Raw genomic sequence first — 13484 nt, 5'->3', positions numbered from 1 at the left:
TTCTGGGTAGTTTATGACTGGGCTATAATTAGTCAGAGTTGACCTTGAGGTAGAACACCTGTATAGACCAGAAGTTTGAGACAGAATTGAGAAGGGGGTCAAGACGTAGCTCCTCCAGAAGTCTCTAGGCACAGATGGGTGAGTGAGATTGAATTTTCATGAAACAGGCAATTCCTGTGTTGTACAGATTGTAGCAAGGATTTGCTAAACCAAAAATCTTGAGCACCTGCTAAATTTGAGCACCCCACATTGTGATAGTGGCTGGGTACAATGGTAAACAAAAACAGGGATAAGGTTTCTGCCTGGTCAGTGGTAGTAAAGGGCTCTCAGAGACCCCTCAGAACAATGGTTGTTCACAGCTGTGCTGAGGACTGAAAGGGAGGCCAGTTTGCAGTGAGCTGTGGGTCAGAGGTCAAGGATATTTCCTCCTTGGGATGGGGGGGAGTGAAGCCATTCCAGAGAGAGGTGGGAGCTGGAGCTCAGAGGGACCCCAAGAGGCTGGTGTGACTATGGTGCCGCAAGGGGCTGCTATTCCTGCATAGGGGACTGGCTAGGTAGACAGTGGTCAGTTTAGGTGCAGCTGAGCTCGCTGCAGCTCTAAGCAGGTGTGAAGGTGATCTCCACCTGCCAAGAGGCATCCATAGGCCAAGTGAGGAGATCAAGGCTCAGGGTGTAGGACTATGCCCTTTACCTAGAGGCCCCAGGCCAGTCAACACAAGGTCCTTGCAGAGGAGGCAGCTGGTGCTGGTTTTCCTCCTTCCCACTGTAGGATTATTGCTGGGTCCCCTGGAATCAAGAATAGCAAGAAAAAGGCACACAGTTTATTTGATCTAAGTTTTGTGTGACATGGGAACCTTCTCAAGGAAATGAAGACCCGGCGGAGTGTTTAAAACTGAGTGTTTTGGGCTAAGTTTGATTAAGAGTGGGAAGCTGTGGAGAAACACGAGAGGACCAAGGGACTAAATTGTGATCCACTGGGGGAACTGAGCAGGGGCGGTGTACCCAGGTTCCTCTCTGTGTCCCTGCTGTGGGGATAAGGCTGTGCTCTTCCTTCAGTATAGGCAGGGCACCACTCACTGCCCTAGGGGAGACGTGGGGAGGACAGTCAGTAGATTCCCTTACGTGCATTTTCTCAAAATTGCTCAGCTTAAAATAGTCAATATGCCAGGGTGCCACATTTAGGATAGCATAGTATGTCCTGAGCTCTATCAAAGCCATATGATATTTATGTATGGTTCTTTTTTAAAATATTTATTTATTTATTTTTAGATGTAGTTGGACACAATACTTTTATTTTATTTATTTTTATGTGGTGCTGAGAATCGAACCCAGGGCCTTGCACATGCTAGGTGAGCACTCTATCTCTGAGCCACAACTCCAGCCCTATGTATGTATGGTTCTTTAAAAGTTAGAACAAAAAGAACCTAGGCAGTTTTTTAGTACTTACATTTTTAGTAATAATGTTTGTTTTACTTTGAAATTATATATCATACGATAAATCATTATATTGCTGTCATTAGGAAATAAGAGTTCAAGGGTGGGAGAAAAGACATACAGATATGAAGTTGAAGCAAGAAAATAAATACCCTGTAATCCCAAGTTTGAATTGGAGATATCAGTGTTAACTAATTTTAAAGAATTTTTTATGAGAAATATTTTCTGTCTCTGTTCACTAGAAGCTACTCTAAAGGGGGATATGCTTGGGAATAGTGGCCACCCAGTAGCAAGGAGCACACACAGATGTGGATTGTGCTCTCTGTCTCACCCTGAGGAGTCAGCCTCTGGGGTCAGTGACAGCATCTAAGTTTGGTGCAAGATAAGCCTGGATTATCTCATTTATCTGAAAGCAAGAAAGTTATTAATTACTAGGATTGTGTTAAAGGCTATAGAGGCTGGCTGAAGGGGCTTGTGTTGGCTGTGAGGGGATAATTTGTAGGATTAAAAATTATGTATGTAGCTATGATCTCAGCCACTTGGGAGGCTGAAGCAGGAGGATCCCCAGTTTTAGGCCAGCCTGGGCAACTTGGCAAGATCCTGTCTCAAAATAAAATTAAAAGGGCTGAGGATGTAGCTCAGTGATAAGCACTTGCCTAACATGTATGTGAGGCCCTGAGTTCATCCCCAATACAAAAAGAAAAAAAGAAGAATGTATATATTAAGAAGTTCTATTCATTTAACAAAATGTTCAAAAACCATGAGATCATAACGTGCTAAAAACAGCCTCACTTGTCACTATTTGGAAACATAGGGAACCAGTATATTGTTCTGAAAATCAAAGGGAAATAAACAAGCATTTAAAGACTCCAGTATTGCTGGGCATGGTGGTGCAGGCCTGTAACACCAGCAATGTGGGAGGCTCAGTCATGAGGATTCCAAGTTCAAGACCAGCATCAGCAACTTAGTGAGACTCTGTCTCAAAAAATAGGAAGGGCTGGAGATGTAGCTCAGTGGTAGAGTGCCTCTGGGTTCAATCCCCAGTATTGAAACAAAAGGAACAAACGATCCAAGAAGTCCATTGTTGAGGCTGCCAAGTGGAGAATGGCCTTAGGGGTTGGTGGAGTGGCATGGAAGAAAGGCCAGCAGCTGATCTGGTGTTCAGAGATGGAGAGGTGGTGGGGAGCCTCACCTGCTCTGCAGTGAAGTGATGGGGTGACCAGTAAACTTGGTTATCAAGTCACAGCTGACTCTTCTCTAGAGTGTGAATCTAGAGAATACCCTGTAATTGCAGTCAGGGTCTTGGTCATCCAGAGCAAGCCTTTCTCTTCTCGTGAGCAGTGTCCAGTGTCCTTCGTGGCCATTGGTATTTGGTGCTGCACCTGTGTTTATTATGTGAGCGGGTTAGGTGGAAGGAATGCCCCTTCCTTTTCAGGAACTGTGTTCGGCTGTGGAGATGCCCTACCTCCCGGTTCCAACAGATGAGCCTGTTATTCTCCTCGGAGCAGAATCCCATGTGGGTGCAGCGCTGAAAATTCGTCCCGGTCCTGATGGAATCTGAGTCATGTTGTTTACCTGATGGGTCACCTTTAGCTGCTCCCTGTTTATAGATGGAACAGAAGTCAACAGGCACCGAAGTTGTGCTGATAGTTGAATATGCTCCTGATTTTCCCATGAGTCCCACATACTCTTAGAAGCAAGTCCATCTTATTCTCTGACACAGTGTCGTGTAGGAAAAAGACAGGGCTTTGGTGCTGGCAACCTGAGCTGAGACATCGCTCAGCCTTGGCGCCACTCTCCTCAGCAAAGTGAGTGTGTCTCGGAGCACCTTCTAGAGGGCCCGGTCCTTCCCACTGTGAAACCAATAACCCCATCAGTGGCATAAAACAGCCCTTTTATCTTGTGTGCCTGGAGAAAGGAAAGGATATGAGGAAGTAGCCTTTCTCTCCTCCACCATGTTTGGTTCCTTGGCTGGGAAGACAGGGGCCAGGGTGGCTTGAGGACTGAGGGACAGAATCTTTTTAATTTTTTTTTTTTTGTAGATGAACACAATGCCTTCATTTTATTTACTTATTTTTATGTGGTGGTAAGGATCGAACCCTGCCAGGCAAGCGCTCTGTGCCTGAGCTACAATGGAGCCCCGGGAGATTAAACCCAGGGGTGTTTAAGCACTAAGCCACATCCCCAGCCCTTTTTATTTCTTATTTTGAGACAGGGTCTTGGTAAGTTGTTTAGGGCCTTGCTAAGTTGCTGAGGCTGGCCTTGTACTTGAGATCGTCCTGCCTCACCCTCCTGAGATGCTAGGATTACAGGTGTGGGCCACTGTGCCCAACAAGGGACAGAATCTTTAACAGGCATTTTCTCAAGTTTGGCAGTTGATGGCTATAAGCTGGAAGATGAGTGGGCATGTTGAACAGAGCAACTACTTGTAGATGTTCCACGCGACTTGAGTTTCTCACAGCCTTGGGATCCTCCTTAAGCATTTGGGTATTCCTCAGGGCTTGGGGTCTCCCTCACAGCCTTGGGGGTCTGCTTCATAGCCTGGGGATCTCCCTCACAGCCAAGGGGGTCTCCCTCACAGCCTGGGGGTCTCCCTCATAGCCTGGGGGTCTCCCTTACAGCCTGGGGGGTCTCCTTCACAGCCTGGGGGGTCTCCCTCACAGCCTGGGGGTCTCCCTCACTGCCTGGGGATCTTCCTCATAGTCAAGGGCTCTCCCTTACAGCCTGGGGGTCTCCCTTACAGTCTGGGGGTCTCCCTTACAGCCTGGGGGTCTCCCTTACAGTCTGGGGGTCTCCCTCACAGCCTGGCGGTCTCCCTCACAGTCTGGGCGTCTCCCTCACAGCCTGGGGGTCTCCCTCACAGCCTGGGGGTCTCCCTCACAGCCTGGCGGTCTCCCTCACAGCCTGGGGGTCTCCCTCACAGCCTGGTGGGTCTCCCTCACAGCCTAGGGGTCTTCCTTACAGCCTAGTGGGTCTTCCTCACAGCCTGGGGGTCTCCCTCACAGCCTGGGGGTCTCTCTCCACAGCCTGGGGGTCTCTCTCACAGCCTGGGGGTCTCCCTCACAGCCTGGGGGTCTCTCTCACAGCCTGGGGGTCTTCCTTACAACCCTGTCTCCCTCACAGCATTCTGGGCGTCCTGGCAACTCGATGCCCTCCTCACACTGTACGGCCTGCGTGTGGTCAGCCTTCTTTCCAGGGGTCAAGAAGTGAGTCCTCTTGGTAATAAGGAGCTGCCTCCCCATGTGGCCCAGGTTGGAGTCTCGGCTTGGCCTGGCTTCTGCCGTAGCTGAGTGCCACTGAGCTGGTTTGGAGGAGTGATGTCCTCCAGGGTCCCACATTGACGACTTGGTGCTCAGTGCGTCTGGGCTCCTGGTGAGTCTTTGGGAATCATTGGATTGTGTGGATTCTGATCCCCTCGATGGAGTGCCGGAGAAAGGGGGCCTATACAGTAGGCACTCCAACACAGCTCTCCTCATGCTCCCTCCTCCACTCCCTTCACTAAGCCCCCTTCTCCTGACACAGGACACGAAGATGTGGCCTCTTGGGAAACTCCTCTCTGAGTCTGTCATCCACATGAGCTGTGTCACCAAGATTGTGCTGGAGGCCTTTGAGACACGTTCCTTCCGAGCCTCAGGAGTTCACTTCTCGGGCGCCTGTGCTGTGCACAGCCGAGGCCAGGACATGGCCGGTATCCATGATTAAAGAGAGGAAGTGGGCCTGGCCTGCTTGGTGCAGGTGCAGACAGCACCAGACCTGTCTCACCAGAGCCTTAGTTGTGCTGGAGTTGGTTGCATTCAATGGGATTTTTTCTAGGGGATGGGGTAGATTGGGGATTGAACTCAGGGCACTTGACCACTGAGCCCCATACCAGCCCTGTTTTGTATTTTATTTACAGACAGGGTCTCACTGAGTTGCTTACTGCCTTGGCATTGCTGAGGCTGGCTTTGAACTTGTGATCCTCCTGCCTCAGCCTACCAAGCTGCTGGGTCAATGGGATTTTTTATAAAAACAAAAATTTCAAAGTTGTGTGTATCTTAAATACTTATAAAAACTCTCCCAAGTCCAGTGTCTCATTTCTTCAGTTCTCTTGACTTTTTCTCTGTTCTTATGCTATTACTCTTTTTTGTTGTTACTATGGTCTTATGTTTTGAAATCTGGTATTTTTAAACTTCTTTTTTTAGCAATTTAGCTACTCATGGATCTTTGCTCTGTTTACATTTGAGAATAGTTGGAGTTTGTCAAATACAACAGGATTTTTGGGGTGGGGGAGCAGTGCTAGGATGGAGCCAGGGTCCTGGGCATCTTAGGCCAGCACTCTTAGCTCTGAGCTAGGCCCTGAGCCCAGCAGCAGGAGTGTTGATGGGAATCACATCTGCGTGACTTACAGATGATGATATCTACTGAGAAAAACCAGCGGAATGTGCACCTACTGTTAGAATTAAAGGAGAGTCCAAGTGCATTGTCCATCTGCCAAAAAGTGACTATCTCATTAGTAACCCACCAAAAAGTGTGATCTCACTGAGGTACTTAAGACAGCCACAAGAAAACTCATAGGTGTTGAGGGACTGAGCATCTCGAAGGCCTCCCTACAGAAGACCTTGGACTTCACAGTGGGGAGGTGGTGGCCCTGAGTAACAGAGAGGACTCTGCGCTCTTGGGGAAGATGACTGGGGTCAAAGACGCCTCTTCTCCCCATGACCCATAAGTAAGTCTCGCAGTGATGCTGTTTCTTGACAGCAGGGACTGCGTCTGTCTGCTGCTCCACGTCAGCACTAGGATGGACCCTGGCAAGGAGAGAGCTGCAAGAGAGCGGTGGCGTTGACGAGGGCACAGACATGCTCGTGGGGCTACGCACCTGCCTTTCACTTGCAGGCCACCACTTGCTTCTCGGTGCCGCCTGCGGGTCTGGCCCTTGCGTGTCATGATGGCGTGAAGATGGTCATTGCCGACTTCACTGTTCCCCCGAGGAGGAGGGTCTACAGGCTCTGGTTCCATTCTTTATTACTGTGAATTAAAAGATATCTGGCATCCAGCTTTTCTTGTCATGGTGTTTCTTGTTTTGCTTTTGGTGCTAAGGGTGGACCCCAGGGCTTCCAGTGAGCTAAGCACATGCTCTACCACCGAGCTCCATCCCAGCCTCTTGCCATGATTTTTAAATGCCCTTTGGAATGAGGCTTTTAAGCACAGAAAAGATTGCTCTACTTTCAAATCAGTATTTCTTAAGGGTACACTTACAGGCCTGGTTTTTCCCTATGTTTTTATGTAGGTTTTATAAATTTTATAATTTTTGCAAATTCAATAAGTTTGAACTTTTAAGATGACCTTTGAATAACTCAAGTTGATCATATTAGATACTCTCTTTAGAGTATCATTAGAAAATGATCAGTTCCCTTTGCAACTTGAACTTTACACATTTTTTTAATAGAGATTGAGAATTTTTTAATATTTATTTTTTTCTTAGTTTTTGGCGGACACAACATCTTTTTTTTTTGTATGTGGTGCTGAGGATCGAACCCCGACCGTATGCATACCAGGCGAGTGCGCTACTGCTTGAGCCACATCCCCAGCCTGAACTTTACACGTTTTGAACTATAGTTTTTTTTTGTTGTTGTTGTTTTGGTATCAGGAATTGAATTCAGGGGCACTTGACCACTGAGCCACATCCCCAGCCCTATTCTGTATTTTATTTAGAGACAGGGTCTCACTGAGTTGCTTAGTGCCTCGCCATTGCTGAGGCTGGTTTTGAATTCGCGATCCTCCTGCCTCAGGCTTCCCAAGCCACTGGGATTGTGCACCATGGTGCCCATCTTGAACTATAGTTTTAAGTTTAGTAGGCCTAATTGTTTAAAAAAAAAACACCTTAGTATCTGACTAAAGAAAAGTAGATATAATAATTTGGAAATACACGTACAGTGGATCTCAATTCTCAGACTTTGTAAACCCATTTACCAGAAAGTGAGCTCTGTAGAGCCACTTCCTGGCCCTGCCCACTGGGCACCCCCAAGAGAGGAGTGCTTGTCAGTCTTATCAGCTTGGAAAAGTGAGGGGAAGTAAGCAGTCTTAGTAAGTTTCTCTCAAATCTTTTGACTGAAAAAGCTAATTTCTAAAATTTAGTAATACAAGTTCTCTTAGTCTTTTTTTCTATTGCTAAAACAAAGTGCCTGAGATCAGGTAATTTATGAAGAATAGAGGGGTTTCTTTGCTTACAGTTCTGAAGGTTAGGAAGTCCAGAGTGTGGCACCTGCCTCAGCTGGGCACTGGCGGGCCCTTCTTGCTGCATCATGACATGGCAGAGGGCGTCACATGGGAGATAGCAGGTGTGCCAACTTGGGTCTCTTCCTCTTCCTATAGAGTCACTGACGACATTATGGTGCCACCTTCATGACCTCATCTAATCCTAATGGCCTCCCAAATTCCCTCTCCATATACCATGAAAATATGGATTAGGGATTACTTATAATACATGGACTTTGGGGGAACACATTCAAACCGGAGTGTACCTGCAATACCAAATACATTGACTATTCTGAAACTAAAGACTAAAATGTTAAAATTGAAACCTTCCATCAGAGTTAAAGACACCACTAAGATAATTACTAAATCATTCAGACAAGTAGAGGTTCCCCTCTGAGACTCCCAGCAGGCCCCGTGGTGTAGGGATGAGCAGGGATGGGGCACTGCCACGTCCAGCCTTCCCACCCGTGTTGGGCTTCATCTATCTGGGACTTTATTGCCGGACTTTATTGAGTCAAACCTGAGCAAAGGGTGGACCTCGTGGCTGGACTAAATCAGTCTGGTCACATTTCAGTTCTGGAAAACTTGCTGTGTGCTTCCAGTTGGCCAGACTAGCATGCTTAAAAACAGTAAATGGCAGCCTGCTAGAGCCGGCCCGCATTCCACGTTTCTGTCAGCCTTGAAGGTCACGACCCCAGAGCTCTGTTCTTGGGTGGATTATGAGACGTGCAACATTTTCCATGGCTAAGCATGTAGGTGGTCAGTCTGCTTTCCAAACCAGTGCACCATATGACCTGGGGCCAACTCCCTTGAGTTCCAGGTTTTACTTCAACTTTGCTTTAAGCATATTAATTGGCAGATGAAAAAGGACATGTCTGTATCTATATCTATAGCACTCTTCCACTGAACTGTATCCCCAGTCCCCAACTCATTCATATTATTCTCTTTCTCTTTTGGGGTACTGGGGATTGAACCCAGGGATGCTTCACCATTGAGCTTCATCCCTAGTCCTGTTTTTTGAGTCTGGGTCTCTCTAAGTTGCTGAGATCCTCCAGTCTCCCAAATCTCTGAGATTACAGATGTGTACCCCTGCACCTGGCCTCGATTGTCTCTTAATCTGAAATCAGCATTGAGTTTGTTTTTTTAAATAAACATGAGATACTCTTTATATATGTGGTGCTGAGGATCTAACCCAGCGCCTCATACATGCTAGGCAAGTGCGCTACAACTGAGCCACAACCCCAGCCCAGCATTGGGTTTTGACGTAATGCCTGATAGAATAGTTTTTGGTGAAGGTGAGCTGGCTTACCACCTTTGTAGGTTGAATGCTTTTAGTCCTTTCCCAGTTAATGATAGGTTTCACTTCATGACTCGGGTTCTGTGTTGGGCCCTGCCCTGAGTTGATGGACAGAGGTGATGGCCTGAGCTTAATTAAGATCACGGCCTCTTACAGACTAAGAAGGGGAGCTGCAGCAAGAACTGGGATTCTGCGGGAGCTGTTGGCGCCCGATTGGAGGATGGAGGAACAGGCAGCACTGCTACCAAAAGGTGGTGTGTCATTCTGCTGGGGAGTGGGGTTTAGTGAGCAGTTCCACAAATGATGAACAACTTTGCAAATGGCTTTTATGAGTGGGGCCATCTTGAGTGGGAGGTGCCATCTGCAGGCCCTTTCTCTCTGGCTTCCTTTCTTGGTGTCTAGCAGGAGTGTTGTCCATCTTCGTACTCTGCTCCTCTGTATTTACTCACAATATTTGTTATAAGGAGTTGCCTTTAAAAAAAAATTCTTTGCATGGTCTTCTGATGTAGGGAGAACACATACTTTCAGAGCTTTTGACACAAATTTCAAAATTTTGCTTTAGAATATTTTAATAACTATATCAAATTTAGAAGATTTTTTAAATATTTATTTTTTAGTTATAGTTGGACACAACATCTTTATTTTATTTATTTACTTTTATGTGGTGCTGAGAATTGAACCCAGGGCCTTGTACATGCTAGGCAAGCACTCTACCACTAAGCTACAATCCCAGCCCCAAATTTAGAAATTTTTAACCAGTTTTAAAAGAGAGGATCACAAATATTTAAGCTTTAGAAATAAAATTCTGACTTTCCCTTAATATTTAATATGAACATTTGGAAACAAAACGTTGAAAGAGAATAAGTGTGATTCCCTGCCGCCTGGAGCCCACCGTGGTTGATGACTGGCCCAAGTGTACTCAGTTATGTGTGTATTTTTGTTGACCCAGTTGAAATAAGTTGTGGCTATCATAACCTAAGTCGACATGCCCAGCCCAACCCCTCAGAGTTAGAGGATCATGCAGTGAATACACAGCATTATCAAACTGTCAAGGTAACACTCACTAATACCGACTTTATTTCATATCTCCCCAAATGTCCTTAAATTGTCTTTTACAGTATTTTCCTCTCCTTTCTTTTATTTTGTTATGGTGGGTTGTATGTTTTTGGATTTTTGAGACAGGGTCTTATTATGTTGCCCAGACTGTTGTCCAACTTCTGGACTCAAGTGATCCTCCTCCCTCGGCCTCCTGAGTAGCTGGGACAGGAGGCATGCACCACTGTTTCTGGTCAGCTTTTGTTTTGTTTCTTTAGTTTCTTTTAACCCCAGACACTTCCCATACCTTTTACAGAATTCTAAACTTTAAAAAGCTCTGTTTTGAATTTCAGACACACAAAGAAGTCGCAGAAATCATACAAAGATTTCCTGTATGCTTTCTCCAAATTGCAGCGTTACCAAACTCTGGCTTTATTGTGCTTGCTTTCTCCATCTCTGATATTCTCTCTCTCTGTATAAACACACTTTGTCTCTCCCTCTCCAACATTTGAGAAGGTGAGGCACAGGCATAATGCCCCTCTTGGCTACATACTTGACCATGCATCCCAAAACCAGAAGACTCCACTAACTGACTCTAGTACAGTGGTCAGGTAAGGAAAATAGCACTAATACAGTACTAAAATCCACTCTGACTTTGTTTGGGGATTCTGCCATTTGTTTTACTAATGAGCTTTACAGAAAGAAAAGGACATTGGGGGCCCAGACCCAGTTCAGAGTCACACTGTGGTGGTGTTTCTCTCTGACCTTTTGTGATCTTGACACTTCTCGGGCCACTGGCTGTCTACTTTGTAAAATGCCCTTGCTTTCATCAGCTTCTTCACTGCCACGACCAAGAGACCTGACAAGAACAGTTTTAAGGAGGAAAAGTACTTGGGGCCTGAGGTGGTGAGATGGATGTGGTGGAGGAAGGCAGTGAAGACAGGGTGCTGGGAGGAAGAGAGACTAAGCTCAGCTCGCACAGTCGTGCCCAAAGGCACACCCCCAGTGACCCACTCCTCTAGGCACATCCCACCTGTCTGCAGCCACCTGTCAGTAACCCTGTCCTGCAGCTTGGGGTCCCAGGTGATGAGGGTCTCAGGGGTGACGCTGGGCTGGAGTCCACAGGGGTCAGAGGGGCAGGTGGAAGTGAAATTGGAGAGAAGACAGGATTTGAAGGAGGGCCAAGTTTTGATCAAGGAGAAACCGGTAAGAGACACTCAGGGACAAGTTTGCACATGTGTGGTGTCTCTGCCCTGAGAGTGGGATTGAGGGTGGGTGGAGCACAGCGTGGTGACCACACAGTCCGTGGTGCATGAGCCTTTCCCTGTGTCTTCACCGTTACACACACTGCTCCCTAGTGTGAGCGGCTCTTGCTGTTGGTAGGGTTGTTCCCAGGGGCAGAGTTTCAGGTGACAGCGCTTCTTCCCGTCCTGCTCCCGGGGGCTTTGCACTCACCAGCTGTGGTGCTCAGCCACCTTCTCCTTGACCCTCAGCTGTTCTTTGTGTGATTGGTACCCCGCCTCCATGGCTTCAGTGGCGCTGCCTAGTTCTTCTCTTGTCCCACTGGCTGCTGCTCCTCGTCCTCTGCTGCGTCCCGTCTTCCTGACCTCCAGACTGACCTGGCACAGCTGCCTGCTGACTCTTCCTGGTGGTCTTCTCTAGTCTGGGGGCTTTACACACTGCATTTGTTGGCAAGGGCAGCTGTGACAAACTGCCACAAACTGGAAGGCTGAGAGCAGTGTGCTCTCCTGGCAAATGTGAGGCCTCGGATGCCATCCCAGACCCTGTGAAACCAAACCAAACCAACCCAGGATACAGTTCTGGAGACCGGAAGTCAGGGCTTTGCTGCCCCTGCAGTCTCCAAGGGAGGGTCCTTCCTTCCCTCTTTGACCTTCTGGTGGCGCCAGTCATCTTTACGCTCGTGTTGCTTGCAGATGTCACCTCAGTCCCTGCTTCTGTCTTCTGTGGGGTCCCTGGGTGCCTCAGATCTCCTCCTCTCTTCTAAGGACGGCCAGTCCCTGGACTCTAAACCTGGGATGCTCTCACCTCGAGACCCAAAGTCATCCCATTTGTAGTTCATCTCTTTTTTTTAAATGTTTATTTTTTAGTTTTAGGTGGACACAATGTCTTTATTTTATTTTTATGTGGTGCTGAGGATCAAACCTAGTGCCTCACGCATGCCAGACGAATGCGCTACCACTTGAGCCACATCCCCAGCCCCCTATAGTTCATTTCTAAATCAGGTCCCACATGCAGTTCCTGGGCGTAGGGAGTTAGACATGTCCACACCTACTAGCTGTACTCTGATGGTGATGAAGTGTGTTTCCAGCCCAGATGCCTGTGTGGTTCTGAGAATCCTCTCCAACCTGAAATGTCTCATCTTGTTTTCCTTCCCAGGCTAAGAAGCTGCTCTTTACCTGTCTACTTGTCCTGGGACCTACATCTCTGCTCCTCCAGGTGCTCAGGTGGGAAGCTCAGCCTGTTCTGGTCCCTTCCTTCCACACTCCGGACTGCCCACAGCCCCCTTGGCTCACCTCTGTCTGGATTCCCAGTGCCTACACCCCAACCCCAGCTCTCCTGGGCTCCAAAGGTACACAGTCTGTTTTGCTCATGAAGTCAGAGCTTGAGTCACATCATCAGCTGTGTTTTCCATCCTGTGTGGGGCACCGGCATCCTCACTGTGGCCATAGTCACCTCTCATGCACCTCCCTGCTTCCTCCTCTGCTCTGTCCAGTCACCCTGTTTCCTGCCTTCCTTTGGCCCCGTCACTTCCTGAGTGTGCTTGCGTGCACATCAAGGCCTGTCTTGCCATCAGTTTGTGCCTGTGCCCCTGCCTGTGTCTTGTTGGCCTCTTTGTTTCTGTGCCCCAGTGCCCAGAACTGCCCAACACAACAAGCATTTGCTGAAGGAGGGAAGGAGTGGCCTCATGTGCCTCGTGGTTTTCATGAAGTCATGTCTTAGCCCTTCCACCCCCTAGCTCCTTAGCCTGGGACAAGCCCTGTCCCTGTGACAGCTGCAGTGCCATGCTGCTGAGGTTGAGACCAGCAAACCCGTGGCTAGCTCTGTGGGCCTGGCCACATTACTCGGCTGCTCAGCTGTAAGTGGGCATTATGTGAAGAATCCCTCCTGGGGTAGCATGTCAGGAGCTGGCCTGGCTGCAGCGTTAGTGGTCAGGAGACAGAGACACCTGTCAACTGTCTCCATTAAGGCTGCTGCTGATTCCTTCCCTGGCTTGCTTGGCTCACACTTAGCACCGTCCCTGGAGTGCTGCTGGACTTCCCCTGGTGACTTTGTGGTCCTGCTAGTGCAAGACAAGTGGCATGAGTATGCTTGACTTGTGTGTGGCCTTCTTGGCAAGCCCCAGCCCACCCGACTCTCAGTGGCCACACTGTACCCGAGCAGGTCTCACTGGCTGGTTGGACCCACACTCCTGCGCAGCTCTGCAGTGCCTCTCGCAGCCCCACTGCAGGTGTTCCTTACAGCC

General features: G+C 48.1%; 1 protein-coding gene across 6 annotated transcripts in view; it reads left to right on the top strand.

Moving 5' to 3' along the window:
* Pknox1 (PBX/knotted 1 homeobox 1) overlaps positions 1–13484 on the top strand; it is a 57630-nt gene that overhangs the window by 9021 nt on the left and 35125 nt on the right. For 2 of the 6 annotated variants that reach the window (XM_027929054.2, XM_027929049.2), the window contains exons 2-3: positions 9122–9216; positions 12398–12590. The exons of 1 other annotated variant lie outside the window; for it this stretch is intronic. The gene's annotated coding sequence lies outside the window, so the exon portion shown is untranslated. The remainder of the gene's footprint in view (positions 1–9121; positions 9217–12397; positions 12591–13484) is intronic. 3 more of the 6 variants (XM_027929053.2, XM_071615001.1, XM_027929050.2) reach the window with 3 other exon arrangements.

The sequence above is a fragment of the Marmota flaviventris genome, chromosome 8 (genome assembly GCF_047511675.1).
Source record: "Marmota flaviventris isolate mMarFla1 chromosome 8, mMarFla1.hap1, whole genome shotgun sequence".
Taxonomy (NCBI): Eukaryota; Metazoa; Chordata; class Mammalia; order Rodentia; family Sciuridae; genus Marmota; species Marmota flaviventris.
This window is presented reverse-complemented; position numbering and strand designations above follow the sequence as displayed.